Source organism: Conger conger, chromosome 10 (assembly GCF_963514075.1).
Source record: "Conger conger chromosome 10, fConCon1.1, whole genome shotgun sequence".
NCBI lineage: Eukaryota > Metazoa > Chordata > Actinopteri > Anguilliformes > Congridae > Conger > Conger conger.
This window is the reverse complement of record NC_083769.1, coordinates 34,136,914-34,146,972: the sequence shown is the minus strand read 5'-3', so window position 1 is coordinate 34,146,972 and position 10,059 is coordinate 34,136,914. Positions and strand designations below refer to the sequence as shown.

The following is a 10,059-nucleotide window of genomic DNA, read 5'->3' as shown; positions in this document are numbered from 1 at the left end:
TTACTGTAGCCAGTTTTACACCCCTGTCATTAGCTAAATTACATTCTACCTATAATAATTGATGGTTAATTTCTGGAATTCGCATGTGCATATTAATACTAAATTGGTAGTTTGACTTCCTGGTTGACTGATATGCATTTCTTACTTTATTAAATATTTTCATAAAGTTAATAGACGTTCTGATTTCTAAATAATGTGTCTCGCTATAATTGCTCCCAGTGCTACTGATTCAAGAATTGGTCGCGCGTGCCCGGAACTCTCGAACTGGTGTTTTCTATTCCTAAAGGGGACCGTTCTCGCTGTTGCTCTTGAAGAAACTGGTGAAACAAATAAAAGAGCTTGCTGGTTAACAAAAAACTGAAATTATTATATAGCTTCAGAGGGAGTTACATAGCGACTGCGAGAGGTAAGAAAGCAGTTTGACCTTATTTGTAATTTTTAAAAATTTGTTACGATCAAAGTACGATTTGGGCATTGGGGGCATTTTTCTGATCTAACGTTAGCTCGTAAGCTAGACAACGTTAACGTTAGCTCTGAAGCTAGCTAAGTGATGTCAACTCTGGACAATAGGCGCTAACATTAGCCTGGCTAGCACTAGCGGCTACACAGTGCGCTGTGTGAATTTGGTATTGCATTGTGGCAGAAATCAGGTTATGAAACGTGTGATTGTAGAAATGGAGAGATTCGCTGGAACGAAAAAGCAGGAAATAAAACCATTGCACTTTACTAGCGATATCCTATGGACCACATCGAAGTCGGTTGCTAACTAGTTAAGCTAACTATCGTTAGTTATATGTCGACTTCATGTGTCTATCAAACTGGTCATTTTTATACTAGGGACATAGCGAGCTACCAAATGTCCTTTTGTGTTCGCGATGCAAAGCACGCTTGTGAGAACACTAGCTAGCTAGTGATGCAGCATTTTTTTCTTTTCAAACATCATAAACTGTATCTAACGTTACTCAGACAGCCAGCCACTTCGGTGCACACATGTGTATCTTGATATAGCTTAGCTCAGTGCAAGTCATAATTGACATGATCCATTGTCGCAGATAAGTACAAACCGTTCTCGCTAACGTTAGCTTGTCAGTAATAGACACCGTGGCCAGTTATAACAAAAACATACGGAGACGGATTCCCACAAAATATCCCAAAAGCTTTGGGTTAAGGAACGTAAGTAACTGGACATAACTTGCTTAGCTAGCTACAGTATCTTACATCGACACCTCGCCGGTGTCAAGTGGCCAGTAGTAAAGCTGATTTTGATTCTCTCCCACTTACATTAGACTTGGATTTGGAACTGGTACACCTGACCAGTGCAATCGCTGGACATTCATCAATGTACTATCAAGCAGAAAATAAACACAGCAGTAATGCTGGGCCAGCACTAAGTCATGTCAATTAAACAGTACCTGTGTTTGGTCTGTTTGTCTATAAGCTTTTTGCACATTAGTATAACTTAAATACTGTGAGGGATTCTCTGTACTAGGCTTTTTCAAAGTTGGTCCTTTGGCACCCCGTGCATGCTTTCCTTCCTTCAAATCATTGCAACCCGTGAATTGTAGCAACTTTTATTCATTGTTATTATTTAGGCAAAGTTAGCATTTACTTATGGGTGATTTGCCATATTAGACCTGTTTTCAAGTGTCCCACCATACTTTAATTGCTAAACATCTGGGCTCCTGGTCACTGAAATTTAACCATTTGTGGAAAATTGATGAGATCAGAGATGAAGGCAGGTGCTAAATGTATATTTTAACACCTTCATATTTCCTCATGGGTAATATAATTACATGAGTGTTTTCTTCTTAGGCAAATTGACAAGTTCAGCATTCACTGAAAAAAAAACTCACCAGACTGAGTTGTGAAGTGTAGCCTAAGACTTGTGCTTGCTTTTAAGTTAACAACAAACCTTGATTGAATACAGGCTGAGTCAAATGGCACGGAATGAAACCTGCATTGTATTAATAGGCCTCAGGAACAAATTAAGAACTTGTTAATGCGTAGCAAAATAGAATAGATGGGATTCCCTCAGGTCCCTCAAGTTTGAGAATTGCTGCTCTCTGCAAAAATAAAAGGATATTTCATTATTCCACTAGGAGTGTTGTAAAGATCATTATCATTTGCTATGGTTTGCACCACAATCTAGACGTTTACTGCAGACAGAACCTACATTGCGTTGCTTGGTGTATAGCCTAATAGTTTGCCTATTCTAATATTTCATCATAATACTTGGCACTGTGCTGTTTGACTGTTGTGCAGACGGTTGCTGGAAAGTAGGCTAAAGCAATCCCAGTCCGATGGGAAGATGGAGCAGAAGAGGACTCATTCATTTCTCCCGATGGCCCCGGAACGTCGCTTTCTCGCAACAGCACGTGAACACTGCACTTTCTCGCGACAGCCCGGGAACGCTGCGCTTTCTCGCGACAGCACGTGAACACTGCACTTTCTCGCGACAGCCCGGGAACGCTGCGCTTTCTCCCGACAGCCCGGGAATGTTGCGCTTTCTCCCGACAGCCCGGGAACGCTGCTCTTTTTCTCCGCTGCCCGGGAACACTGCGCTTTCTCCCCGCTGCCCGGGAACGCTGCGCTTTCTCCCGACAGCCCGGGAACGCTGCGCTTTCTCCCGACAGCCCGGGAACACTGCGCTTTCTCCCGACAGCCCGGGAACGCTGCGCTTTCTCCCGACAGCCCGGGAACACTGCGCTTTCTCCCTACAGCCCGGGAACGCTGCGCTTTCTCCCGACAGCCCGGGAACACTGCGCTTTCTCCCTACAGCCCGGGAACACTGCGCTTTCTCCCTACAGCCCGGGAACACTGCGCTTTCTCTCCGCTGCCCGACCTGCTAGTGACAATGAGTGAGTCAGTGGAATGATCAAGCCACACTGCGTCTGTCGGGGAATGGACAGCTCCGGATCTCGGGGCTGCTATATCAATGTTAACATTGCAAATTCAACCAACTGTGTGTGCAGTCATACGCGAAGAGAACATATTTGCTATCATTGTATAAGCCCTTGAATTGAGTTCAAAATCCTGCACTGCCTTGATCTCACTAATAAAGTGACTTTTTCCATTTGGCTGTTGAACAGTAAAGCAGATTTATATCCGATGTGTCAAAAGTGTAGCGTAGCGCAACCTTTTGGTTCTTTTCAGTTAGAAACACATTTGCACCCACAAGTTTGGTGACACAGTTAAGACATAAGATCATCTTTCAATGCATTTAGCCTATACTCTTCCCCCCCCCCCCCTTTCAAATTCCCACTTTCAAGTGGAACTGCCCATTCTAAAAAGCAGCTCCTGTAAGCCTTCCTGTTGGCTCTTATCCCGTGTGAGTGTGCAGTGGAAGTTGAGTGAGATGGAGGCTCTCATTGCAGCTGTCCATGCAGAGGGCGGTCATTTCATCAGCTGGACAATATGCTTTCCTCTGCTTGCGGCATGGGACAGTTACCATTCCTCAATGGGTTGATACAGTGAAGCTTGACTGGACCTGAAAGTGTCATGCAGTTTGCCTCTACATCTGATTTTTATTTGTTTATTTAGAATTGATGCGGGGAAAGAGAACCTGTAACTTTAAGAGCTGGAATGACAGTGTGATCTCAAGTGTAATGTCTCACTAGCATCAGCTGAGAACCGCCTCTTTGGCTGCTACATTGGGAGCTGGCATTTGCCTCCAGAGTTTGTTTGGTTGTGTTCCCAGCGTAGACTCTCAGTGCGGAGCACGGTGAGGCTGATATGACATTAAAGTGGTTGGTTCTCCCACTCTTACCTTGCTGCCTGTGAAACACCTGCATTCTCATTCTGCACACACACACTTTTACTCAAATGTGTAGGAATACTTCATGAATACTGATTGATTCAGAGTATAACTCTGTTGTGTTAAATGCTTTCTGTCTTTTTAACATCTTGTTAATTTGTCATTTTGTGGTTTGAACTGAAGCCTTTTGTCTCTGGTTGTCATTCTAGGGTGTGTAATAAGGTGGATTTATTGAATCATATGTACAGGAAATTGAATCTTGTGGCAGCTTGGTTTCGTTATCGTTTGGCCTTGTCAGGCACACTGTACTTGTATCTCAATTGTCTTGTAGGGGTTGCAGTGCAACAGCTGTCTCTGCATTGTGCGCAGTGTTGGTATTCATCAGTTCATCATTCACTGAAAAACCTGCCTGAGCAAAACTGACTGAATTGTGAAGAAAAAGTGTTACACTTGAACTTGCTTTTAAGTTGGCAACAAACCTTGATTGAGTACTTGAGATTGTACAGTCTTACCTTGCATTTACAGTGAACACAGACTTTGCAGGGCTGATCATGTGCTCCGATGATTCGCAGGGCAGAAGCAGGTCAGTAGGTCCCAGTGAAACTGCTTTCAACCTGGTGGGGGGTGGGGGTGGGTCAGGCAGGCTGTGGCTGTGTGTTTGTGTCTGGTGGTGACGCATGATTGGCTGGTCTGTCGGGCCAGGACCAGGGAGGGATTAAAGGAAGTCTTCTAATTCGAGGGCTGACCCTGGTGTACTGGTATTCAGAGGCCAGCTTGGACAGAACTGGGACACACTCTGTTCTGCAAAATCCGCCACAATGTGCTTTTAATAGAAACTATTGGCCAAGATATTTATAGCTGTTTGTTTCTATTTTTGAAGCTGTGTTTTACAGTGAGTGGAGGTAGCAATTGATTTGTGAAGACTACATTTAAGTTTGAAACAATTTGGCCTATATTTAGAGTACCTTTAGTTACCAACACAGAAGTAGAACCAACTTTTTTTCAAAGTTGTTATTGATCTCCTTCTCTTTAAAGCAGGGAAAAGCACAATATGCGCTATCTTTGTTTATTCTTAAACACATAAACCTGCAGCGCAAGTAGGTATAATGTTTAGGCCAAATGTGAAAGGGTGTTTAATTAGCAAATAGTCTAAAAATTATATTTTTTCAGATATGTTCTTGCTGATGAGTCCTAGTTGAAGTTTTATGGGTAACATAGGTTACCTGTGTGAGTCTGCAAAGGGGCATTATAACGATCCACCTGTGGTGAGCAGTATGTAATATTTCATCTGTAGTTCTCCAGATGAAAGTTTTTGTTTTGTTCCAGCTTTGGGGAAAAGGTAGACTGATTGATTGTCATAGTCTTGGTGTTCAGTATCGCATTTTTTACTTCACAGAGGAGGCCAGAACAGTATTCTCTTGGTGTTCATTAATCATTTTGGTGTGAATTGAAGATTCCTGTAAAATAATCAGTTTGGCATGGTCCCCAGTGAAAATCGAATCCCATTCTAGAGGAGCATTTAAGTACTTCTGAAGCGCCTCTCTGTCACTGAGGCACTGGTTTATTTGAGAAGATGTATGCTTTTCTAAAACCATTCTAAAGTCTTCTGTTTCGGGTGATAACTCACAAAGGGTTTGGCCAAGGTGACCTCACATGCATGTTGTGTGGTCAAATGTAAGCGAAGTGAGCATCCATTTATCCCTCTGTTTTCACTCCTTTCTCAAATGAGGTGGTCGATATTGGTTGACGGCCCTTCTCATGGATGATGTAGGCTGTGTGGAGGGAAAGGGGGTGACGTCGGGGTTCTCTGTGATGTTCTGGTCCAGGACTTCAAGGACAGAGTGACATTTAGGCCGGGGTGGGGAGCTGGGGGTTTTTCATGTTCACAAAGGACTTTTTTTATCTGCCGAATTTCCTGCAGTGTTGTATAATGAGAGAACTATGTGTGAGTGCATGTGTGAGAGAGATAGATAGATTGTGTGTGTGTTTGTGTGTGTGTGCTGCTTTGTCTGTCCATGCTTTAGCATAGCCTGTATCTTGTATAACTTTACTTGTAAGTAATAGCTGCATTACCCAGGTCTTATGTAATACAGCTTATGCAAGCAGCTGTCTTTCATTTTAGCAGGCTCCTTGTTATTATTTTCTTTTTTTCTCTACATTGGGAGATGAAACGCTGGCTTTAACTCTTTCTGTCTGCGAAACGGAGGTGGCAGCAGGAGAGTCGTGAAACCGCTGGAGGGGAAATGATTTATAGGGAATCGACACGTCCGCCACGCTCTGCCCTTGAGGCTGCAGAGGCTACAGCCTGTTTATATTGTGGAATGTGGAATTCTCAGCTTTTTTGCGGAGTTGTCACTCACCGTTCTGGTAACAAATCCCTTTGTCTGCTCAGAAGTATGGCTGGTAGCCAGACTGCTGACTACTCTTTGTCTCTTGAGGGACTTCCTTTCCTTCAGATGGCATTATCCTCTTTTGACCCTTCTTGAAACGAGCAAGGCAGTCTTTGTGCCTCAGGATGGGTGAAGCTGCTTCTTGTGTTTTTAGAGCACGAGACTAAAGTGTTGTGTTGGTAGATAAGTTGGCCCCTTTGGCGTTTCTCTTGGTGCCGTGGTGTTCGTGTCTCCCGTCATAATATAGATAAAACTTTCCTCATATTACAGTTTTCAGCTTCTATTTCTGAACATGTCGGGGTTTCCCCCAGCTACTGATAGCAGAGGAACATCAGAACTCGGGTCTGCGTGGAAGGGTTAAAGAAAAGGCGCGGTGGTACCATTTAACAGAACTGGCGTTGTGTAGTCATGTTTTCACCAGGGTCAAGCGGAGGCCATGCTGTGTGGATACCACAGCATCGCTGCTTACACTCAGAGGCACTTCCCCTTTGTGTCCTGGGGGAAACCCTGCATGTTTGGCCATATTTAAAATATAGTAAATGTGCTAGTAAGGCCTTCTCTGCCTATTTGTTTTATACATGTCTAATTGGAGCTGTATGTTTTTTTAATGAATGGAATGATTAGGTTCGTACTCTTGGGGTGCACACAAACGTCTACCCCCCGGTAGGAGTTCGCTTGTATGTGGGCCCAGGTTTACACAGTGTGGAGGGAACCTGCAGGCAGTTCAGGGAGGAAAATGTTAATCTGCCTCATTTTGTAATTAATTTGAAATGTAATTTTATTTGTTTTGTTGCTTCCGTATCCGCCTGAATAATGAGATTTGTGTTGTCCTTTTCCGTGCTGCGTTTGAGCTTCCCAGGGAAATTTACCACCATGACCCAAAGGATTGCGAGAGTGGGATGTTCTGGATAATGTAAACGGTCTGTCCCTTGGGATTCTCTGTCTTTCTCTCCCTTAAGTGAAATTTACTTTTGTTTTCTTCATTGCTGTTTTTATGAAAGTGCCGATTCTCAATTAAACATATTTTAAATAAATAATTTTAGTGAGAGAAAGGCTGGGTAATTAATGTGACAGCCACCGTTGCACAGTCTGAACAGGCTATCATGGTTATTTTGGGTTTTTTAAATGTAATTTTGTTTGACCTGGAAGTGGAACCATTTAGAAGTGGGGTGAGCAGTCTTGAAAAGTATGCCGAGAAGCAGAAATAATTGTATTTGAAGTTGGAGAAAAGAGAAGAGCCTAACCTCAATAGTTTTATCTTGAAAGCTGAAACCCTTAACATCATTTCATTAAAAAATTATTCTGCATTTTGAAAGGATTACTTTCATGGGCTCTCTGCAAGCGAGGAGCTTTGAGCTCTTGGTTTCTGTATACATTTTGAATGTAGCCGCCACAAGATCAAAATATTCTATCTCTGGAAGAACAGAAACCAAAGACGGCATCACTCAGCATCACCAGCATCAAGGCCAATGGACCCATATCTGTAATAATAGAGCCTCCATTACTTTCAGTGCTGCCCAATCTGCAAAACAGCGATGCTCTTTCAACAGCCTCTCTCCACACTGTAGTTCTGCCCATCTGTGTTTGTAGGCCTATCGCATTACTCTTCCACCAGTTCACTCATTTCCCCAGGCAGTGCTGGGGCCAGTGGTGCCCCACAGGCATCCTGGCCGCAGGCTGTAGTAGCGTGGTTATCATTCTGTGCCAGGCCCTGGGGCCTATCGCTGTGCCAAGGACTCTGGCTTTCTGCTGCCCGTGCTGTCCAGTAGGCCCAAAGGAAGGAGCGTTTATTCATTTGTAGTGCTATTCACTTTTTCTGATCAGTAGGTAAAAAGCTGTATTGACTTGTATAGATGCAGCTTTACTGTTAATCAGAGTTTGTTAAATGGCTTTAATGCCAAACTTATCATTGATGTTATTATTTGATTAATCTTAACAAATTCACATGGGTTACTTCTGTGGTGAAATGGTATTTATTTGGTACAATAATGTAAAATGACGCTGGCAGTGGTCTGATATGATTTGAAGGCAGAGAATGTCACTAGCTTCCATAGCTGTTGCCTCAGAGGATGCTTCTCTTCGCTGAGACCTGACTGACCAGAGTATGTAGGACTCGCTGCCAGCCGTATTCAGCACGGTCTGGCTCTCACCCCAGACCTTGGGGCACATCCCCATACTGGAAGAGCGTGAGGCGCCCGGGAGCCGGTTCTTGGGCATTCTTTAGCCATGTGTCTCTCGGGGGGTTAAGTATGACTAGTAAACCTCAGCCAGTTCCTATGAAACGGAGTACTATCCAGCATACAGCGGAGGGCCATCTGGTGTAGCCTCTTTAATATACAGTGCAGAAACCTTGTGTTCTTTCCATGCTCTTTTGCAAGAACATAATGCAGCAATGCTTTCATAGGCTACAGTAGGCTTCAGTAGCCGCTGCTAAGGCAAGAGTGTCACAAATGCAGCCCCAGTGTATCTGTGAGTGGAATGAAACGCACGACTCGCCCCCCCCCCCGGCTTTATGCAGAGGAAAATGAGCAGGCACGATGCCCCCCATAGTGCAGCCCCCCCCTCCGCTCCGCTGATTCCCAGAGACGCCTGTTATTGAGCATGAGGCTCACGTCAGCAGAGCCGAGCAGCGCTCGCGGGAGGGGAACGAAGCCGTGTTCACCACCAAAACAACCGGGGGCTTTCCGATGACTCACAGCCCGGCTGACGGAGATGGGGTCGGAGCCGGGGGGCGGTGGGCGGTTGGGAGGGGGAGCGCTGGAATGGAATTCACTTGGCAGTGCAAAAAACATGAGAGAGAGGCAGAAAGAAGGAGAGGAGTGTGTTATGGTGTTGCGGTGTGTGTGTGTGTGTGGTGGGGGGGGTGGAAATTGAATTATGTAATACTCCTTCCAAATAGTTGGGATTCATATCTGTATGTATGACTGTGCGTATGTTTGAGTGTAGTGCGTGATCAATATGTGTTTCAAGTGTGTGTTTTGACTAGCAGAATGGCGTGTAAGTGTTTGGGAGTAGAATTGGATTGGGAAGGAGGCAGGGGGAGTGGGCAGACCACCACCACCCCTCCCCCTGCCCACAAATGCCCCCACCATGGCTAGGTGGGCGTTTTGAGTGTGGAATTAAAGATGTCTGAGTCAGTGTATTTATGTGTCGAATCGGATAGCTGGAGCATCATGCCAATGGAATCGAAGGCATTTACATGATATAGCATACTGTGCATGCGTGTGTGTGTGTGCACTAGCTGTGTGTGTATCTCTGTGGCTGCTGGAGGATGTGTGGGTCATGTTTGCCGCTTGTGTGGGGCTGGAGCTGGGAAGGGGTGGAGCCTCTTCACTGCACCTGCTGTTATGTAAACGGAGGCTGGAGGCTGGAGGCTGGCAGGGCCTGAGGATAAAGAGAGGGGTGCAGGGGAGAGGGGAGGAGAGAGGTGCTGGGGAGAGAGGGGGGGGGGGTGCAAGGGAGAGTCGAGGAGGCGGAGGGGTGCAAGGGAGAGAGGTGGAGAGAGGTGCTGGGGAGAGAGGAGAGGAGGGGGGAGATGCAGGGGAGAGACGAGGGGGGTGCAAGGGAGAGACAAGGAGGCGGAGGGGTGCAGGGGAGAGAGGAGGAGAGAGGTGTGTGTGAGAGAGAGGAGGGGGAGCAGTGGAGAGATGGGGGGAGGTGCAGGGAAGAGAGGAGAGAGCAGGGAGGCACAGTGGAGAGAGGAGGAGGGAGGTGCAGAGGAGAGAGGTATAGCATCTCCTCTGGATGGGTCATTACGCCTGTGACCCATCATTACATAACCAGAAATCCCCAAAGGGGAAAGAGATGCTGAATATGACCATATGCTGTAGACTCAATGTCAGTCAGTCATATACTTCCTTTCAAACTTTCAAATGTCTAAATTAGACCTGACAAAATCAGTTAGTGTGTTAGTGA

General features: G+C 45.4%; 1 protein-coding gene across 1 annotated transcript in view; it reads left to right on the top strand.

Annotated features, from left to right (window-relative positions):
- Window positions 1–314: 314 nt before the first annotated feature.
- Window positions 315–10,059, top strand: part of rad54l2 (RAD54 like 2) — a 56,275-nt gene continuing 46,530 nt past the window's right edge. The window contains exon 1 of the mRNA XM_061257640.1: window positions 315–406. The gene's annotated coding sequence lies outside the window, so the exon portion shown is untranslated. The remainder of the gene's footprint in view (window positions 407–10,059) is intronic.